This window comes from Brassica napus, chromosome C5, assembly GCF_020379485.1.
Source record: "Brassica napus cultivar Da-Ae chromosome C5, Da-Ae, whole genome shotgun sequence".
Taxonomy (NCBI): Eukaryota; Viridiplantae; Streptophyta; class Magnoliopsida; order Brassicales; family Brassicaceae; genus Brassica; species Brassica napus.
Genome location: NC_063448.1, coordinates 41,758,404 through 41,778,974, shown reverse-complemented (window position 1 = coordinate 41,778,974; position 20,571 = coordinate 41,758,404). Strand labels below are relative to the sequence as shown.

The 20,571-nt window shown below is 38.4% G+C and overlaps 3 long non-coding RNA genes and 1 pseudogene across 3 annotated transcripts; 2 read left to right on the top strand and 2 right to left on the bottom strand.

Moving 5' to 3' along the window:
• The first annotated feature begins 3,082 nt into the window (after positions 1-3,082).
• On the top strand, positions 3,083-4,029 carry LOC125587761. The gene is made up of 2 exons (XR_007324105.1): positions 3,083-3,507; positions 3,595-4,029. It is a non-coding gene; the product is annotated as an uncharacterized LOC125587761 (long non-coding RNA).
• LOC106379452 lies at positions 3,478-5,097 on the bottom strand. The gene is made up of 4 exons (XR_001276050.3): positions 4,380-5,097; positions 4,113-4,254; positions 3,910-4,032; positions 3,478-3,822 (listed from the first exon to the last, which is right to left on the bottom strand). It is a non-coding gene; the product is annotated as an uncharacterized LOC106379452 (long non-coding RNA).
• A 1,996-nt stretch (positions 5,098-7,093) lies between these two features.
• Positions 7,094-10,874, top strand: LOC125587760. The gene is made up of 3 exons (XR_007324104.1): positions 7,094-8,945; positions 10,508-10,584; positions 10,696-10,874. It is a non-coding gene; the product is annotated as an uncharacterized LOC125587760 (long non-coding RNA).
• Positions 10,639-15,788, bottom strand: LOC106373842 (annotated as a pseudogene).
• Positions 15,789-20,571: the final 4,783 nt, after the last annotated feature.

Below are 20,571 nucleotides of genomic sequence, written 5' to 3'. Positions count from 1 at the left end.
CGAGATATGCCTCGAGGGTTACTTCTTCCGAACGACGAAAACAGACACTCCGTCAAAAAATGATGAACATTTTAACACATATCTTGCGCAAAAACTCTAAACGACGGCATATGCCGCCAAGTTCGGTGCTGATCACATCGAACTCTTGAACGTCCTAAACAGACATAGCCATCTCGCGAAGATGACTCTCGTACATCTGACACAAGGATAATAGCGCTATAATAGAAACCCGAAATTTTGGTCCAGCACTTCCGGTTGGCTTAAAAATTGTCTCCGGAGAGATGCTCGATTCATACCTAACAAGTCATAAAAGCCGAGAACCTATCGCGGACTTTAAATCGGTACGAATCAGGTTAAAATCACGACAGATAAATCGATAGCCGGCTAGTCACCGAATAAAATCTTAAAACCGAAAGTAAACCTAGGTCTTGCCTTAAACCCAGCGCACTAGTCTCTAACATCTCAAGGCATGATATCCAAAAGATACGAGATCCCAAAACCATGCCTCTATGTTTATATTTGACATCTTCGGATATCCCGCGAAGTCGATATCTCGCGGAAAAACTCTCGAAACCGATCTCGAACAAAACATTTCACATCGAAGAAGGATATGAGACGACAACTCATCACCCTTCTTCCACGCCATATGTAAGCTTATGAAAAATGCAACTCGACCATCTTGTCATAAAAAGAAAACCGCAGAGCGGCAGGGATTCAAAGCCACATACGGCCAGTCCCGAAACACAAAATGAGGCCATTCAAGGCCGAAACATCAAACATTAAAAAAAAATCTCCCGCAAGAGATCTAACCAAAGTCATCCTCAGAGCTCACGCTCCCTCTTCACCCGTCGCTTTGTCCAAGCCTGGAGCCGCATCACCTCCGCCTTCTCCGAGCACCGGATCTTTCCCCTCTAGGACTTCTGAACACGTCGGAAGAAAGCACGCGGATTTCAGGTCAGCTAGGATGAGATCAAAATCTCCATCCACGACTGCCAAATCTCCCTTGCAGCCGAACAGTCGGGCCTCTTCAGCCTCTAAGGTCGGAGGAGTCTCACTCTGGAAAGACTGAACCACGGCCATCCCGCCCTCAATCGTCGCCAAGGCTAAATCCCTGTTCCGGATGCACTCGAGGGAGCCTAGAAAGGCGGAGATCTTCGCCAAGTGAGCCTGAAACTCAGAACGAAGAGCGTCCTTGGCCTCTCGAATCCCGCGGCTCGCTAACCCTGCATCGCCCTCGATCTGACGCTGAAGACAATGCACCTCCGAAGATTTGGCCTTCCTGGTTTTCTTCTCCTTAAGCAATGAACTCGCCGTCTTCCCGAGGTCCCTCTCGAGCTCCCTTATCGTGACCTCGAGCTTCGACACTTTCACGGAGTGAGAATCCTTGACAGCCGTCAGTATGGCCTCGGTTTCAGATCGTCTACCCTGCAGCTCCAACAACTCCCCGGCGAGACGACTGGTCTCAGAACCGCACTCGCTGATCATCCCGTCGATCAACGACATGAACTGCGGAACGAGAAGAAAGTTAGGGATTCTTTGTCTTTCAGAGAAATATGTAACAATCGAGAAAGCAAGTGAGCGACAAACCTTTCCGCGAAGCCCCGACGCTATGCTCGAGTCTCCTTGCTGCGAAGATTCCCCGTCACCGCCCTTGGTAAACTTCCTCTTCCGGCCCTTAGGCTGAGCAACCAGAACAACACTAGGAGCGCGCAGTGCTAGAATGATCTCTTTCCTGGCCGGAGGAGGAGGCATAGAGTCAGCAGCCCTCTCCCTATCTTCGACGAGAATCGGAGTCGTGGACGATCCAGCAGGTAAAGCCAAAGCATCTGGAACGACCGAGCCTGTGAGAGTTCCCGTATCTCGCGGAGGTACAACCTCGGTCCCATGACCCGGAGCAATGGCCAGTGCAGAAGAGGACGGGAGCTCGGCGCCGGCTCGAACCTGCTCCTTCTCGGTTCCCAAAATCGTCAAACCGCGCGCTAGAGTCTCGACTCTAACGAGCTGGGGGCCTAACTGTTGGGGTCAAAAACAGTTACGACGAAGTTAGCATTCAAGAACGTCAGAAGAAGAAAACGAAAAAAACCTTCTTTGACAAATACTTTTTCGGAATAGATTCTTCCTTACGAAAAGCTTTGCGGAGAAAACACGAGACATCAGACAAGAGCTTGAAAAGGGTCGCAACGCAGCGACCAAACGCATGTTCCGCTCGATCGCTACGTAGCAACCGAGCTCGAGCCAAAGCTTGGTCGCTACGTAGCGACCGAGCATCCGTTCCGCTCGGTCGCTACGTAGCGACCGAGTGTTCGTTCCGCTCGGTCGCCACGTAGCGACCGAGCATCCGTTCCGCTCGGTCGCTACGTAGCGACCGAGCGTTCGTTCCGCTCGGTCGCCACGTAGTGACCGAGCCCAACCCGAAGCTCGGTCGCTACGTAACGACCGAGCGTCCGTTCCGCTCGATCGCTATGCAGCGACCGAGCTCTTCCGAAACGTCGATACGACATTAGTCCATGCATTCTCGTCTACCCTTCGATGCTATCTCCCGAAGACCGTAGCGAACCCATTTCACGTTCTCCGCCATTCTAAGTTATCGATCAAACTTGACCGTAAAAACCGCGGAAAGTTCGTTCTTTATCGAAAGAAGCCGTAATAAACGCTTCGAGTCAGAAGACGGCCCAAAGGGACCTAAGACATGACTCGAGGCCCAACTTACGATTTCTTAACCAACAGCCCGTAAGCCGCATGACGGTTTACGCTTGGTTCGCAAGGAAAGATAAAAATCAAGTTTCCGCGGATAAATACGAAATTTTGAAGATAATTACGAAGATCGAAAAAAATAGAATATCTCCATTTTTATGCTATGGCGGCTTAAGGGCAGAAGAGGAAAAGCGCAAACCGACCTAGGAGCCAGTATATAAGGAGTCCTAGGCGAGAGTCATGGGAGAGGACTTTTCTCAGAGCAAACTTAGCACTTAGAGCAATTAGGCATATTTCTGTTTTTGTTATTCGAAATGCGACTCAACTAGGTTATTGCCGTCTTAGGGTTTTAGAACTAGGAATCTCGCCGACAGCTCTCGTAGCTCAGGCTCTTACCTTGTTGTAACGCTCAAACGCGAATTCGGAATAAGATCTACTTTGCTCTCTTTTCGATTTCTTATACTTTATCGTTGTTATTCTTGTGTTCTGATTGCTTGGCGTGTGGTATTAGCAGATATCCGGGACCTCTGGGAAATATAAGGTTTTCCTAGTTTCCTTATTTAAACGGAAATCGACAGTGCGAATTTCGGTTCCCACATACGGCATCCATGTGATGAAACCAATATCTCACAGCCACCTAGAAAGTTAAGGATGACAAAAACTAGTTAACAGCAACATCTAAACAGGCATATCCTACCCCCCCAAAAGGCATCCATCAAGAAACATAAGAGGATAGTGATTCAGTCACAGTGATCACAAAGTAGTAGTACCGAAATTCAAGCATTTGGAGACAAAGATGAATCAATTGACGAGGTATGATTTTCATAACAGAAACGAATGAGAAGGGGGACTAAACAAATGCATAAATAAAAATGAATAGAGGTATTATTTTCTTAACAGAAACGAATGAGAAGGGGGTCTGAACAACCAAAAGCAGTAACTAAAACCTTGGCTCTAAGATGACCAGCTGGGCTGCTGAATTCAGGAAAAACATGTTGCACTAGCATATTCTCCAGCTCGGATTTGTAGGGTTCAGTTTGCCTAAGTTTATCACAAAGTGTCCCAACAGCAAGTAGAGCACCATCCTTTTGGCGATAGGGCTTCTGTTCTAGAGGTGCTTCACCATATCTAATCCAGAGAAACAAAGTAATTATATCATGTCGCAATTGTATAATTAGATCCTTCTCTATATTTGTAGTTACAGCTTGAGGGTACCTATTAAATATGCCCACGATGAACTGTATGAATTTGGGGAAGTGTCTTTTCCACGCTTTCTGACCAGCTCAGTCACAAAGTCCAAAGATGCAGTCCTGGGACTGTACAGATCTTCAATTATATCTGTAGAGCAAGTAATGTTACTATTTAAAAACATGTTTTATGATCATTAAAATTAGACAACGAAGACTTCAAGGACATACCATAACCTTCCTCACATCATGCGGGTCTTCATCCCAAAGTACTTGGTCATCATTATTGAAGCACATTAGAGGGAAAATGATCTCAAATAGTAGAACATCAAGGTGGGGCTGCAGTAAGGTGTACCTGCTATTCTTCGGGATACTGCATAGAGACACAACAAGTCAATAAGAAAACTGGTACCCTAAACATGATAAAGGAACCGAGATACAGATAAAGCCTGTATCAGTTTTCAAGGAAACAATAGAAACTGCAACTAGAAATTTTACCCAAGCCTCTATCTGTGGCTGTGATTACAGTTGTGAGAAGAGGTATATATAGATCATCTTCTCCGATTGAATGAGAGATCGAGATCAACTCCACAAAGTCCCGCTTTCTCTCTCTCTCTTTCTCTCTCTCTGCTCTGTTCTTCAATCTTCAACGAGAGGAGATCAAAGATGGAGTACGAACAGGACCAGCCTTACATTGATCATGACGAGGAGATTACGTACACAGGAAGACGCATGGACCGTTATATCAGCCTACTTCGTAGAGAAAGGTCTCGTTCGTCAGCAGATCGATTCGTTCGATATCGTCGACGAGTCGTCTGATATCGAGATCCGACCTGAGTCCCAGCACAATCCTAGCCACCAATCTGATTTCGCCGAGGTTCTCTAGCTGCTACGGATTTGGCGCAGGAGAGCAAGACGAGAGATTTCTCAGACAGAAAAGAAAAGCATCGAGGAAGAGGGAGAAGAGAGAGACGACCAATACCAACATGACACGTATGGGGTTTTTAGCAGTTCCAAAACCCTTTTTATGTACTTTTTTATTTGTGTTAAAAAAAAAAAAAAAAATGTACTTTTTTATTTAGTTTTTTAAGTTTTTTTTTAATAACCCCTTACTAAAGCCTCCCGATGGAAGTGGTCTAACTTTCTTGTGATCTGTGAAACAAAAAAAAAGATATATAGCTCTTTTGGTTCAAGTGGCTTTACGTGCCCCCACTTGATTCTAAATCCGGAGCCCCTTAAAACAGTTCTTACTCTCTTTTTTAATAGTTTTTCGACAATTTTCTCAATTTTCTATATACTTTTGTTATCATTTCATACAATAATTTCTCTCTTTTTTTCTTTCTTTTTTGCTACATAAAATTACTCTTCTTTTCTTTACGAAATTTTTTTCTTTTGAATACTAAATTTTCCATAATAAAAACTATAATTTATTCTAATTTCACTCTAACAATTATTACCATTATTTTAAAATTTTCAATACTTAGATTAATAAAACTAGAAGGAATAAAGGTTGTAACTATTATACGCAGTATATAATTTATAACATTACTTAAAGGGAAAATTTAAAATTATGAAAATTAATTATCAAAAAGTATGAAAAAGTATGAAAATTATTATTTATTTGTATGGTTCATTTAAAATAAGATGTAACACTTTAGTGACTAATGTAAGTTTAAAAAAAAAATCCAATTCACTAAATAATTTAATATTTTAATTATATTTTCTAATTGTGCCATACTATATATTATTTTCTAGATCTGCGCCCCTGGATAAGAAGAGGGAAGAGTCCAAATCGGAGATGTTTTCTAAAAACTAACAAGCATATATCAGGTATGGTTAATCACGTAATGATGATGATGTCTTGAAAAACAGGTGTAAGACTAATACGTTGAATTATCTCCTTTCTATAGAGTCGATAAGGCAACTAAAAGACGGGAATAATGAAAATGTTAAGCAAAAGAAAAAGATTTATTTTTGGGAACCTATAAGTTCACCGACAAATATAAAATAGTTATTTTATATTCAGTATACTTTTAGAAAAGAAAAAAAAACATTATCAATTTATATCATGATTTTAAAATAAATTAAAAAGTAAAAAAAAATTAAAAATAATACTAGATGCAAAAAAATTATGTTTTTAACGCCGTCGGTAAAACACTACACTTAATCCTAAATCATAAATTCTAAACCCTTGCGTAAACCCTAAACCTTTGGATAAACCATAAACCCTTTGATAAACCATAAACCATTGGATAAATTCTAAACCCTAAATCAACAACACTAACCACTAAATCTTATAATCTTTAAACCCATGGGTTTAAAGATTAAAGATTATGATTAAGGCTTTAGTATTTTTAAGATTTAGTGGTTAGTGTTTTTGATTTAGGTTCTAAGATTTATCCAAAGGTTTATAGTTTACCCAAGGGTTTAGAGTTTACCCAAGGGTTTAGAGTTTACCTAAGAGTTTAGGGTTTAAGATTTTGAGTTTAGGGTTTAGTGTTTTGCTGACGGCGTTACAAATATTTTTTTTTTGCATCTAGTACTTTTATTTATTTTTTTTTAATTTTAAAATCATGATATAAATTGACAATATTTTGTTTCCTTTTCTAAAAGATACTGAATATAAAATAACGATTTTTTATTGGTTGGTGAACATACTTGTTCACCTAGGGATGCCCAAGAATAACTCAAAGAAAAAAGGTATTTAAGTATGAGTTATTCTTGGGTTCACCCTTAGGGTGAACTTCTAGGTTCATCAACCAATAAGATTTCGTTATTTCATATATAATATCTTTTAGAAAAAGAAACAAAATATTGTCAAGTTATATTATATTTTTTAAAATAAAAAAAAGTAAAAATAAATAAATAAAAAATAATAATAGTTACCAAAAAAATAATTAAAAAAATATTTGTAACGTCGTCAACAAAACACTAAACCGTAAATCCTAAATTCTATACCCTAAACCCTAAATCCTAAACCCTTGGGTAAATCTTAAACCCTTGGATAAATCATAAAATCTAAATCAAAAAAAAATAAACACTAAAACAATAAATCATAAACCCAAAACCCTTGAGTGTTTTAGTGTTTACTGTTTTTGATTTATAGTTTAAGATTTATCCAAGGGTCTAGGGTATACCTAAAATTTTAGGATTTTGGATTTAAGGTTTAGTGTTTTGTTGACGACGTTAAATTTGTTTTTTTAATTCTATTTTTTTGTAAATACTATTATTTTTTTATCTTTTTACTTTAAATACATAATATAACTTGACAGCATTTTGTTTTCTTTTCTAAAATATATCGTATATTAAATAACAAAATTTTATTTGTCGGTAAAGCTAGAGGTTCCGAGAATAAGTCTTTAAGTATACCTTACATGAAGAATCATATATTTTTCGTTTTATTTTCTTTTTGTTTGGCGCGCGTGTGTGCTCGATCGCTGGTCAATAGGAGCACTGACCCATGCTCCATTACCAAACGAGCCACTTGCAACAAACAAGTGTGCCTTCAAGTACAACTCTTCATATAATAACTCTTAATCCAATTTATATCTGGAGTAACTATTTTTTTCTTTTCTTTTGGAGTTTTTGGGTGTGCTCGTATTCCATGGTCGGTGGGAGCTCTGACCCATGCAGCCATGCTCATATACCAACGAGCCACTTGCAACAAACACGTTCAGTAACAGTTATCATATTCTTGTAAAAAATATTTAATCAACCAGGCCAAACTTCAAAGTGGTTTTAGGCTTTTAGTGCTTAACAAAGGTTGTTTTTTGTGTATTCCAATTTTGTTTTTCAGTAATTAAGTGGTTAAAAAATAAGTGGTTAAAGACAAGATATTTCAAAGACTTCTTACAAACACATTAGACCATGAATATCAGGGGTCCTTAATAAGGGTTTTAAACAAAAGTAATGATTTAATTAAATCAAAATTAATTAAAAGGAGAATAATTGATCTTTAGCTTAGGTTTTTTGTGATCGATTTTTAGGGTGGTTTCCAACCACGTGTCAGCAAAGCACTGGACCTATTATTTTTTCCTTTTTTTTCTTTCTTTTGTTTTATCACCGATTCATCTTCTTGTTTTCTCCGTAAGACGAAAGAGGCAAATCGACAACCTCTCCTCCGACTTCTCCGTCGAAACCGAGGACGACTCTCTTGGTCCTAACGGAGTCTCGTCCCACTTGTCTCGTCTTCTTCGTCAGGAGAAGTACCCAAAGCCACGACGGACGACGACTCTGTCGGTGTTGACGGTGTTTCCTCCGTCTCGCTCACGATCTCTTCAATTTGGAGATAAGTTCCCAAATATTTAACTTCACCTCATCCTTCTCATTTCAGTTTCAACCTTGTCGTTTCAATATCTCGGGTTACGATTACGGTTTTTTAGTTTTGTGAGTAATTGTAAAGGTTTGGTCTTTGATCGACGATTGTAGGCTTCTTACATGTTTATTGGGTTTTTTCTGATTGTTTAGTTAAAAAGTCATGAGGAAACACTGATTGTTTATTGGTGGTTAAGGTGAAACAGGTTTGTAAAATGTGTAGATCAGATCAGACATGAGCTTTGAGTGTAGAGTAATTTGGTCTGAAATCGCTGTAGGTCGTCTTCTGATCTGTTCAAGTTGACAGGAAGTTAAGAGTGTCGTGTAGTGTGATCTGTTTTCTAGCTAGATCATCTTCTAATTTGTTCATATTGACTTACTACGGTAGTAGGAGAACAATAGTGTATTGCTTCCTATTGCTTTTGATTTGGTCATTGCTTTTCTCGTTTCATGTACCAACCGTGACTTGTTTCCATTGATTTGTTATGAATATGCAGAGACTTGTGTTTGATTATACGGTTATTTGGTCATTGTTATGAATATGCTTTTGATTTGGTTATTGTTATGAATATGCTTTTTATTTGGTTATTTGTGAATGCTAATTAGGGTAGGTTATACAACTAAAATAATTGATTTATATTATTTGGTTTGTAGTGGTTTGCATTGATGAATCATGTGAGGAGGCAAAGATCAGAATGAGGAGCCGAAGACAGATCAGAATGAGGAGCCAAAGACTACTTGAGACTCTCGGTTAGTAATTTTCTCGCTTTTTTTATTAATTGCTTTCGTCTGCATAGTACGTAGGTTAATAAATGCTTGTTAGAATTAGGTTATGGTTGTGATGAATGCTTCCGGTTAATGGTTGTGATGAATGTTTGTGTTAGATTATATGGTTCTGATGAATGTGTGTTAGGAATGTGTGCTAGATAATAATTTTTTTACATACATGTCTAATCATCTCAACTCAACTAAAATGAAACAGTAAAGCGAATTAAAAGCCAACTAACACGATCTTGTTCTCTTTTCTTGTATTAAACCACACCTTTCTCTCATTCTTTTCATCTTGAAACGCATATCTTCTTCAAACACATCTCTTCTTCTTCCTCTCTTCTCTCACGTATTAGGATATGGATTCTACGAATCGATTTAGTCAGACATCCAATTTTGTTGACCTTCTGAACAGTCAACAAGATCCTTTCCTTCCTGAAACATGTGCGTATGTGAGTTTTTCACATGGTGGTGAGCACGGATCATCACAACTCCCTAATGAAACTTTGAGCTTCTGTAAAGACTCACCTACCGAGCGGAGAGAAAGAAAGAAATGGACAGTCACAGATGATTTAGTGCTCATTAGCGCATGGCTAAACTCGAGCAAGGACCATGTGGTTGGCAACGAGCAGAAAGCAGGTGCTTTCTGGAAACGCATTGCAGCGTACTTTGCAGCAAGTCCAAAGATGGCAAGAGGTGAAACGCGAGAGGCCATTCAGTGAAAGCAAAGGTGGCAGAAGATGAACGATCTTGTATCCAAGTTTTGTGGAGCCTATGCGGCTGCAACAAGACAGAGAACAAGTGATCAGAATGAGGCTGATACTGTTAAACTGGCACACCAAATCTTCTACAATGATCATAAGATTAAATTTAATCTTCACCATGCTTGGGAGGAGCTGAGGAATGACCAGAAATGGTGTGAAGTTGCTAGTAGCAAGATCGATGGAGGTGGTAAGAAGAGAAAGTGTGATGATGGAGCACAATCAGAAAGCTCTCAAGCAACTTCCAATCTCAGTGATGAACCAACCAACCGACCTCCTGGTGTTAAGGCAGCAAAAAGAGCCTCTGGTAAGAGAAGCATTGCAGATCACACTGCTGTCTCTGAGTTTCAAATTATGTGGTCTATTAAAGAGAGAGACTTGGCAGCGAAATAGAGACTTTCGAAGATGGTTTTGCTTGGCAGTCTCATTTCCAAAAAAGACCCACTAACTGAATATGAAGAAGCGCTAAAAAAAGCTAATTACAGAGATGTTGGGTCCTCAGTGAGAACTTGTCTGTGGAATGTTAAAAACGAGTGTCTTTGATCTCTGTTTCATGTTTGTATGCTCTTTGTTGTTTATGTGTTTTGGTCTATGTCTCTCGTTTATGTTATGTTTGATGTTTATATGTGATATAACATGTTCTGTTTTATGTGTTTATGTGATATACAATGTTATGTTTAATGTTATAATGTGATAAGTTTTTTGTGTTTATGCGATCTACTAATCAAAATACAACCACTTATATATACCTTGTTATCTTATTGTATTTCTTTCCGTGTGCAGAGAGACAAAGGCTTGTGGATCTTGTCCCTGGAATGCAACTCCCTCTTTGTCGACAAAGCCGTTGCTATCATTTTGAGGTGTGTGTGTGTGTTATATTTTTCTTTTGTTATTGCTTAAAGTGTTGATGTATGGTTCTTTTGGACAAACAGTCGTTAGTTTGGTGTTGATATGTTCCTTTTGGACAACAGAGTTGTTGAAGCTTGAAGATTTGATTGAACAACTAAAGTCAGTGGAAGTCACGGGATTGTTTGTATGTTGTTTGTATGTCACGAGTATGTGTAAGTATGTGTCTGGTCAGTGGAAGTCACGGGATTGTTTGTGTCGAGTTTTGTATGTATGTGTCACGAGTATTGGCTTCCACTGTATGTATGTGTCGAGTTCTGTATGTTTATGTCACGAGTATTACCTTCTAGTCACGAGATTTTTTAAAATTCATGGTCTATATAAACATTTTAATCACAAGTATTGGCTTCCATTCTCTCCTTCTCACAACACAACTTCCATTCTCTCCTTCTCACAACACAACTTCCTTTCTCTCCTTCTCACAACTTCTATTCTCTACAAACAAGAGTTGAGAGCATCTCCGACTTGAAAAAAAAAAACAACTATACGTTCCTAAATCAAGAGTTGATCACATTCTAAATTTTCATCACATTTATGGCTTCTTCGTCTCATAACACTTTTGAGTGAGTAGATGATGAAAATTTTGATCAATATTTTGATCAATACTTTGATCAACATTTTGATCAAACATTCGAGAATTTTTCCATTAATTATGGTGATCAAGAAGAAGAAAGGAAAAGAAGGAAAAAATGAGTTCATATCGAAAGAAATCGTGAAGACGGCGATCTACGTTTATAGAATGATTATTTCAGTGAAACTCCAACATACCCTGAAAATCTATTCCGACGACGATTTAGAATGAACAAGCCATTGTTCATGCATATTTTTGATCGACTCTCCAACGAAGTTGAATTCTTTCGACAAAAGAAATATGCTCTCGGAAGGCTTAGTCTCTCTCCACTTTAGAAGTGTACAGCAGCCATTCGTGTCTTGGCCTATGGTTACGCGGCTTATGCTGTTGACGAATACCGAAATGGGCAACTTTTATCCAATCTATTCCAGTACCACAAGGGCCGAAAGCGGTTTTATTTTCTCAACATCAAGAAGCTGTCTGAAAAGATGTCGAGCGTGATTTTGGAGTCTTGCAAGCTCGCTTTGCCATTGTTAAAAGCCCTGCACTTTTTTGGGATAAAGCCAAAATTGGAAAGATTATGAGAACATGTATAAAACTCCATAATATGATAGCAGAAGCCGAACGAGATGGATATACTCAATTTGATGTTTCAGAGTTCCAACAAGGAGAAGACACCGAAAGTTCACATGTTGATCTCGATTTTTCTACAGATATGCCTACAAATATCACCAATGTGATGAGTGTTCGAACTAGAATTTGTGATAGACAAATGCATCAACAACTCAAAGCTGATTTGGTTGAACATTTATGAAATAAATTTGGACGTGATCAAGGCAACAACTGAGCTCGGATGTTTCTTTCAATTTTTTTTCGTTTCTTTTATTAATCCTTGTTTTTATGTTTTAATTTTAAAATGTATGTTTAAAATGTTATCTTTATTATATTTTATTTCATAAATAAATTTTATCTTTAATAAAAAAAAAATTAAACTTTTTTTTAAGAAACCCAAATTAAGAAACTACCATTGTATCTCAAAAATTATGTGATTTTTTAACTAAGGTCTTTAGCTACAATTTATTAATTTAATAGTCATTAAAGTGTACTTAAGAAACCATGTGGGATCCTGGGGATAAACATCCTCTTATAAGCGAAGAGACAGACTCAGAAAAATATTACACTGTAGTCTTGTAGAGTGAAAGTAAGAACGCAAAATAAAGAGAATATGAAATCTATTCCCCAAGACAGAACCATATGGATATCATCCATCCTTCCTACTACTCTCGGCATTGACATATCATCTCTGTAATCGAATGAAGCCATATCGAACGATGGAGAATCAAACACAAGCTGAAACTTGTTGCTGCTACTGTTGTTATGCGCAGCTTCGAAGTTGTTGTTGTTGTGTGTGTAGTGTCGTACTTGAACCCATTGTTGTTGTTCCCTTGGAAAAACGTTTGGTTACCAAAGTGAAGTTAATGAGGCAATAAATAAGCATATTCAGGTCTCAGGGAATGCAATATAAACAGCAATATGTGCTAGATAGATAGTCCACTTTTGTAACAATGCATATCTTAAGACGCCTAATCCATCAGTTCCTACAAAGACTAGGTTTGTGTTACGTAGATTGTAACGTATTGATATGAACTTGTGATTTAAGAGAAGATAATGTTTCTATTATTGATTCAAAACAAGGATTACAAAGAGAGCCTTCTTCCACACGAGAGACTCCTCTCTCTTTACAACTCCACTTGATCAAATCATTGATATCTCTCCCCTAGACTCTTGTTTATAAACTAATTAAATGCTCCCAGATCCTCTGACCTGTCTCTTATCATTATTCATTATTCTTTATCTACTTCTAGAAGGTAGCCAGCACATCTTCTAGAAAATCTTCACTCTATTACTTTAGTTGGGCTTTTCCCTTTCTCCTCCCTTTCGCCTCTACGGTAACAGCTTGCTCCTTATCAATCGCGTCCCAACGCCATATAGCACCAAGAATTGTGCTACAATGCCATGGAAAGAAACGGAGTGTGTCAGAAATGAATTTTTGTTTTGAGTAACTACTTATTCATTAAATAATGATGTATTGGTGAGAGAGAAGATGAATATACTTTCCATCAGTGGACATAGCTGTTTGCCTTATCAGAGAGTTTGATTCATTGTGTGATAACCTATATAGCAACAGAGAATCATGTCGAGAATTATTTGTATTTAAAGATTAAAAATAGTGTCTGGATCCGAAAGTAACTTACACTGTAACCAAAACAGGAGGGCAGCTCTTTAAATCCCAGACATAAATCTTGCCTTCCTGATTCCTTGATGACCAACCAACCAATCAAGAATGTTTCAATAAATTCACAAGAAAAGTTTCAAGTATATATTAGTGTATAGATTATAGCTTTCTGATAATCACCTATTGAAAGATAATTGAGAAAGAGGTCGCATGAAAACTTGGTAAACCAGAGATTACAATTTGGAATAGGGTATTTAGGAAGAACATCTGAAGTACCCTGCTAACAACAACAACACAAATAACTTTATGCATCCTATTTAATTAACTGAATGTCTCTGTTGTGTATGGTGTAGAATGAGATCCTAACCTCTTCAGGAAAATTCTCTTTCAGTATTGGTTCCCACAACAGTATCTCATTCTCCACACTCTGAAAACATATATATAGAGAAAGAAGAACACAAGTGTAACCTTTCGGTTTTTAGCGTATTCCACCAAATGAAATATGAACTTAATCCATTATTGACTCCTGGACTAACCTTTGAAAGAATAAAGTCACCAACCCAACGGTTACAATCAACAAAATCTGTATGAACCGAAGCTGTAAATACCTACACATGATAGAAGTAATGTTCCATCAAGATATGTATGTCACTCGTTGTTACAAGACGAAAATACTTACAGGGAGCTCTACAAATTTTGTTGGGAACTTTGATGGATCATCCTTCCATGTGAATGACTTCTCGACATATGTCCAAAACTCTGAAGGCAGCCAAATAATAATAGAGAGATCATACAAACTGAAAGAGAAACGAAGTTCCGTTCAAGTGGGCTCGGTTAAATCGTACCTTTCATTGACCATATCTTAATAGTGGTGTCCAGACCACAACTAATAAAACGGTGCTCATCAAGGGGATGAAAGTCCTACAAATGTACAAGATAATATAGTTATCCTTGAAAATGTCTTTATATATTAAGTGAAAGAACCATATTGGCTTACCACGCTTACAACTTCGTATCTGTGACCTTCAGTTCCAGCAAATATCAGAATACATATCCCAGTTTCAACATTCCACAATCGAACAGATTCATCCTGATCCAATAAAAACGTAAGAGCTCTTAATCCTCAACGTACATTATAGAGAGAACTCATAGAAGAGGCATCATACCTTGCTAGCGGAAAGCACAAGTTGAGGTTTCAGAGGTTGTGTCCTGATTTTGTTCACTAAATCCCCGTGGCCCACAAGGCTCTGCATATGTGAGAGCAAATATTATACAACATAAAACATCAATAAGTACTTCATGTCGTTCTAAAGCTGTTATATACGCAATGAATTAATACCTTATGAATCTTTTGATTGTTTACGTCAATGACTCGGATTAATTATGTCTTTCTCTCCTCCAGCCACAACAAATGGGTTCCCTTCAACGCCACACGCCTAGCTTGCGGTGTTAAATGACTCCTCCTTCTGACATCCAGAGCACATAAGACATATATATAGCCTCAAAAAAACTTTTGTTACATGGAAACTATATAATATGTAGTAGACTTGCTTACATCTTCATCAGCGAAGGCGTACAATGAAAATATGCTTCCATCTTCAAGACAATTGTACAAATTAATCTACATAATAAGAGAAAAACCCAATGGCAGTAATGAGATTTTATGACTCGACTCAGTCAAAGTTAAAATGAAACCAAGATATATAGAGCTATAAAGTTTAACAGATTATAAAGTCACTCTCGAACGAGTGTTAAAATCCGACAGGAAAAAAAAATGATACTTTCACAGACCAAGAACTTGAAAACATTAATTAACGGATTCGAAAAAGAAGAGATCTTTTTACCCCATTGCCACCAGCGGAGACGAAACAGGTGAAGAAACGAGCATCGATGAAGTTGAAAGCAACAGAGTACAAAGGTATCTTCCCTTCTTGAATCTTATTGGTCAGTTTGTACAATTTTTTGTTGGATGGAGTCAAAGACCCGACTAGTGATTTGTTTCCTAAAGTTATCTTCGACATTTCAAATCTCTTCTCTCTCTCTATCTCTCGGACACCTGCTCTTGTTTTATAGCCATGAAAGTCTCATGCAACAACAAGTCTTTGTACGTATGTGCAACAACCAGTCCTTGAAAGATATTTTTGTTAACATGTCTGCTCTCATGCAACAACAAGTCTTTAATTTGTAAGTCTTTACAACAACGAGTCCTTGAAAGATAAATTTTGTTAACAACAACAAGTCTGATTATCTTTCAACAACTAACCCTAGATCCTTTTAATTATTTAGAATCTTTTATTAAAATAATAAAATAATCAAGTAGACCATATTTAGACATGATCGAAAATTTTGAAGTTGAAATGATACATAATTTTTTACTTAATATTATAGAAATTGACGTCAAACTTTCAACTTTTATGGTCAAAACATATACTGTACTTATTAGTGCTAGTTGAAATGGAAATTGGTGAAATGATCCACATTGGTGAATGTTAATTACGCTGCAATGCAGCACTCCTATGTGGCGAAGGGGTCCTCTTGGTCCCAGGGTAATGCCATTAACTAATCTCAAAAAATGTCAAGTAATTAATCAGGTTTGAATATTAATTATGCTGCTTGATCAACATACAATATAAATTATTGAAATTAATTTAATTGGTAAACGTGTTTCAGACTATGCAATGCTTGTGGGATAAAGTTTAGGAAGGAAAAAGAAAGGAGATCCAAAATTAATTAGTGGTTGATAAATTGTTGTATTTGTATTTAGTCAATAATAAAAAGAGAGAAAATGACTCTTAGTTAGGGATATGAAATCAACGTCTCTGAATAAGCTTTATGAGTTTACATTTTTTTTTGAAAAATAATGTTCCATCAACCACTTCAACAACCAAATTATTATAATTAAACTCTATTTAGGAAATGATGTTAATGGCATTAATGTTTTTGAACAAAATAGCATCTTGATTTGTTTTTTTTTTAAGAATACCAAAGCATATGCAAGTGTTTGCAAAATAATTGTATTAAAAATATCATTTATCTAAAAATAGCTTTGGTATTCAATTGGATGAATGGAAGCCAAGTGAAGAGAATTAATCAGGCTTCATTAAAAGTGCTAAGAATATCTGTCAAGAAACCTAGAATGTATGAATGGTTTTTCTTTTGATGTGTCAAAAGACCAAAGTATATATACGTACAAGATTTCCTAATACCAAAAGATATGTACATCTATATAACAGGAATATTAACATATTAGAGTATATCCTAATATATGGTAATATATTCGTCTATATCCTGCAATATCTCCCCTCAAGTTGGAGAGTGAAGATCAAGAACTCCTAACTTGGGAAGAAAATCATCAAAGCCCTTACGTCCAAGAGGCTTAGTAAAAATATCAGCAAGTTGAGAATGAGTAGAAACATGCTTGGTTGCAATGACACCCTTGACAATTTCATCTCGTATAAAATGACAATCATTCTCTACATGCTTCGTGCGTTCATAAAACACCGGATTAGCTGCCAAATAAATTGCAGATTTGCTGTCACAATGCAGAGCAATCGGAGTGGTAAAATGAATGCCGAACGTGCGAAGCAGATTTCGAATCCAGAGAAGCTCTTGAACGGTGTAGGACATGGCGCGATATTCTGCCTCACAGCTGGAGCGAGAAACACAGTCTTGCTTCTGCGTTTTCCATGATATAGGTGAACCTCCAAGAGTAATAAACCATCCAGTAAGAGATCGTCGAGTAGTAGGACAACCTGCCAATCTGAATCACACCAAGCGGACAATGTAAGATCGGTATGAGCTCGAAGAAGAATACCCTGTCCTGGATTTCCTTTGAGATAACGTACAACTCGAAGAGCAGCATCCCAATGTGCAAGCTTGGGTTTCTGCATAAACTGCGCTAGAAGATGTACAGAGTAAGCCAAATCAGGGCGAGTAACAGCCAGATAAATAAGACGACCAACAAGGCGCCGATATGCAGCAACATCTTTAAAGTCTGGTCCTCTGTCGATGGCAAGTTTGTGATTTTGCTCGACCGGAAAAGAAGTTGGTTTGGATGCAAGAAGACCAGTTTGTTCGATAATGTCCAACGCATACTTACTTTGACAGAGGTATATACCCGTAGGACAGCGAGCTAGTTCCAGACCAAGGAAGTATTTGGATACACCTAAGTCTTTCATGTGAAAGCACTGGTTCATATAGGCTTTAAATGAACACAGAAGGGATGTAGTACTGGCAGAGACAACAAGATCATCAACGTAGACTAGAACTTGAATATAATCAGCACCACGATCCATGATAAAGAGAGAATAATCTGATAGAGACTGAGTAAAGCCATAGGCCAGTAATGAAGATGATAACTTCTCAAACCAACAGCGAGGAGCCTGTTTCAAACCATAAAGCGCCTTCTTCAAGAGACAAACTTTGTTTTAATCAAAACCAGAGAAGCCTGGAGGAGGACGCATGTAAACCTTCTTTTAAATCTCCATGAAGAAAGGCGTTATGAACATCCATCTGATGAACCTCCAAGTTTCGAGATGATGCTATTTGTAGAAAAGTGTGAACGGTTGTCATTTTCGCAACAGGAGTGAATGTTTCTTCATAGTCATCACCTTCAATTTGACCATTACCGCAGACCACTAATCTCGATTTGCGTCATTCAAGAGCACCGTTAGCATGAAATTTGTACTTGAAAACCCATTTACAAATGAGAGCATGTTTTCCAGGCGGTAGATCAACGATGCTCCAAGTATTATTATCCTCAAGAGCAATGTATTCATCTTGAATGGAGGCGCGCCAAAATTCATCCAAGATAGCCTCACGATAATACTTTGGTTCTACTAAGGAAGAGATAGCAGCCAGAAAATGACAATGGCTCTCTGAAAATCTTGAACAATCGACGTAGAACTCAATGCCACATGGTGATTTTGTATGACACGAAACGACCGAAGAGATAGTTTGAAGCACATAGTCATGAAGCTTCGCCGTAATAGTCTTTGTACGGAGACCTCTTCCTAATTTCGTGGTCGGCAAGTTATAAGCTGAAGACACATGAGCTTCTGTTTCTTGTTCTGTTTCGATGATCGCAGCAGGTGATGTATCCGTAGCCAGCTGTGAAATTGTGTTATTGTTGTCATTCGAGGTTAGCACATCCTCTGTTGGAGCAGTATCAACTGGAGGAGTGAAGATGTCTGATAAGTTCGTAGAGAGAAGTGGAGTTAATTCTGCTCCAGTTTCAATATCCGAAGTGGGATTGGTGTTGTTCGTAAGTGGATCAGGTGATGCGTGTTCGGCGAGAACAGAGTCAGATGACGCTGGCGGAACAGAGTCAGATGACGAAGGCCGAACAGAGGACAAAGGAACTGGTTCTTCTTCCAGAACTGTACTTTCTGTGATTATCGGAGAAGAAGAAGAAGATGACGCAGATGCAGACACGTTTGAGTAGGGGAATTGTGATTCACGGAAAATCACATCACGACTTGCAAAAATCTTTCCAGTAAGAGGATTGAGAATACGCCAACCTTTCTTTCCATATGGATAACCAAGAAAAACGCCCTTGATGCTGCGAGATGCAAACTTATCGCCCTTGTGATTTTGATTATGAGCATAACACAGACATCCAAAGGTACGAAGGTGTGTAAGTGGTGGTGGTCTCTTATATAGTCGTTCAAAAGGTATATGGCCGGCAAGAAGCGATGTGGGAGTACGGTTAATGAGATATGCTGCTGTCATAATACACTCGCCCCAGAATTCAATAGGTAGCGATGCCTGAAAACGAAGTTCTCTGGCAACATTCAAGATGTGACGATGTTTGCGCTTGACACGTCCATTTTGTTGAGGTGTACCCACACAAGATGTCTCATGTAGAATCCATTTGTCTCGAAAGTAAGATGTCATACACATAAATTTTGTACCATTGTCAGATCGAATTTTCCGAACATGAGTGTTAAACTGACATTGCACCATGGAAATAAAATTCTGTAATGTCTTAGTAACAGCAGTTTTGGTCGGTAGGAGATAGAGCCAAACCCTGCGTGAGAAGTCATCAATAATGGTGAGAAAGTATCTAGCACCACAGCGAGAAGGAGTTCGGTAAGGACCCCATAAGTCACAATGCACCATTTCAAATAAAGCCATAATCTTATTAGAACTTGTAGGAAAGGAACAACGAGTTTGTTTGGCGCGTACAAATCTCACACACCTTATTTTGAAAATCAGTATCACTAGGTATTGAAATAGGTAAAAAATCCAAAACTCTAGGAGAGGGATGTCCTAAGCGATGATGCCACACATCAGACGTGACAGACTTGTCTTGATGAACTGCTCCAGCGAATTCCATCCCCCACAAAAAATAGTCCATTCAGATTCTCAGCCACTCCAATCAGCATCTTGGTTATGCGGTCCTGAACAATTCCAAGTTTATCAGAATCTGAAAGACACATCTTTTCTGCCGAGCTAACTGAGAAACAGAAATCAAATGGCACTGAAGGCCATCAACAAACAAAACATTCTGGACAGTGAGAATGGAATTCAAAATCGCAGTTCCCTGTCGTGTAGCAAAAGTAATTCGTCCATCAGGTAGTTTTACGGGTAAGGAGATTGTGTCTCGTATATCAGTAAGAGAAGCGATAGAACCAGTCATGTGATTTGTTGCCCCTGAATCAAGAATCCAAGTAAAAATAGAAGACATACCGTTTAGAGTATTAGCTGGTGCCTTACGTTCATTCAGCATTTTAACCAGTGTCTTCCATTGTTCATCACTTAAGCCAGTGAAACCAACTCGATCGGCAGACGTAATCATGTTAGTCGAGTGTTGTTGCTGAGGAGCTAAAGTAACAGCGTTTTCCTTGATAGGATCAGTAGATGACGGACAGGAGGATGTGGTAGAAATTCCACGCCCGTTCCCTGAAGGTAAGCGACCTCTTGGTCTGTCCCCCCACCACTCTAGATAGCCTAAAGTCCGGAAACAGTTTGTTGCAAGGTGACCTTTCCGTCCACAGCTCGTACAGGTGAGCTTCATTATTTCTTCTTTAGAGACAAAAGAAGTCGACGAGGAGGAACCGAAGCTTTGACCCGTACGCACGGCATGAGCCATTGTATCTACTCTGTCGCCGAGAGCTCGATTCGTGTGTTTAG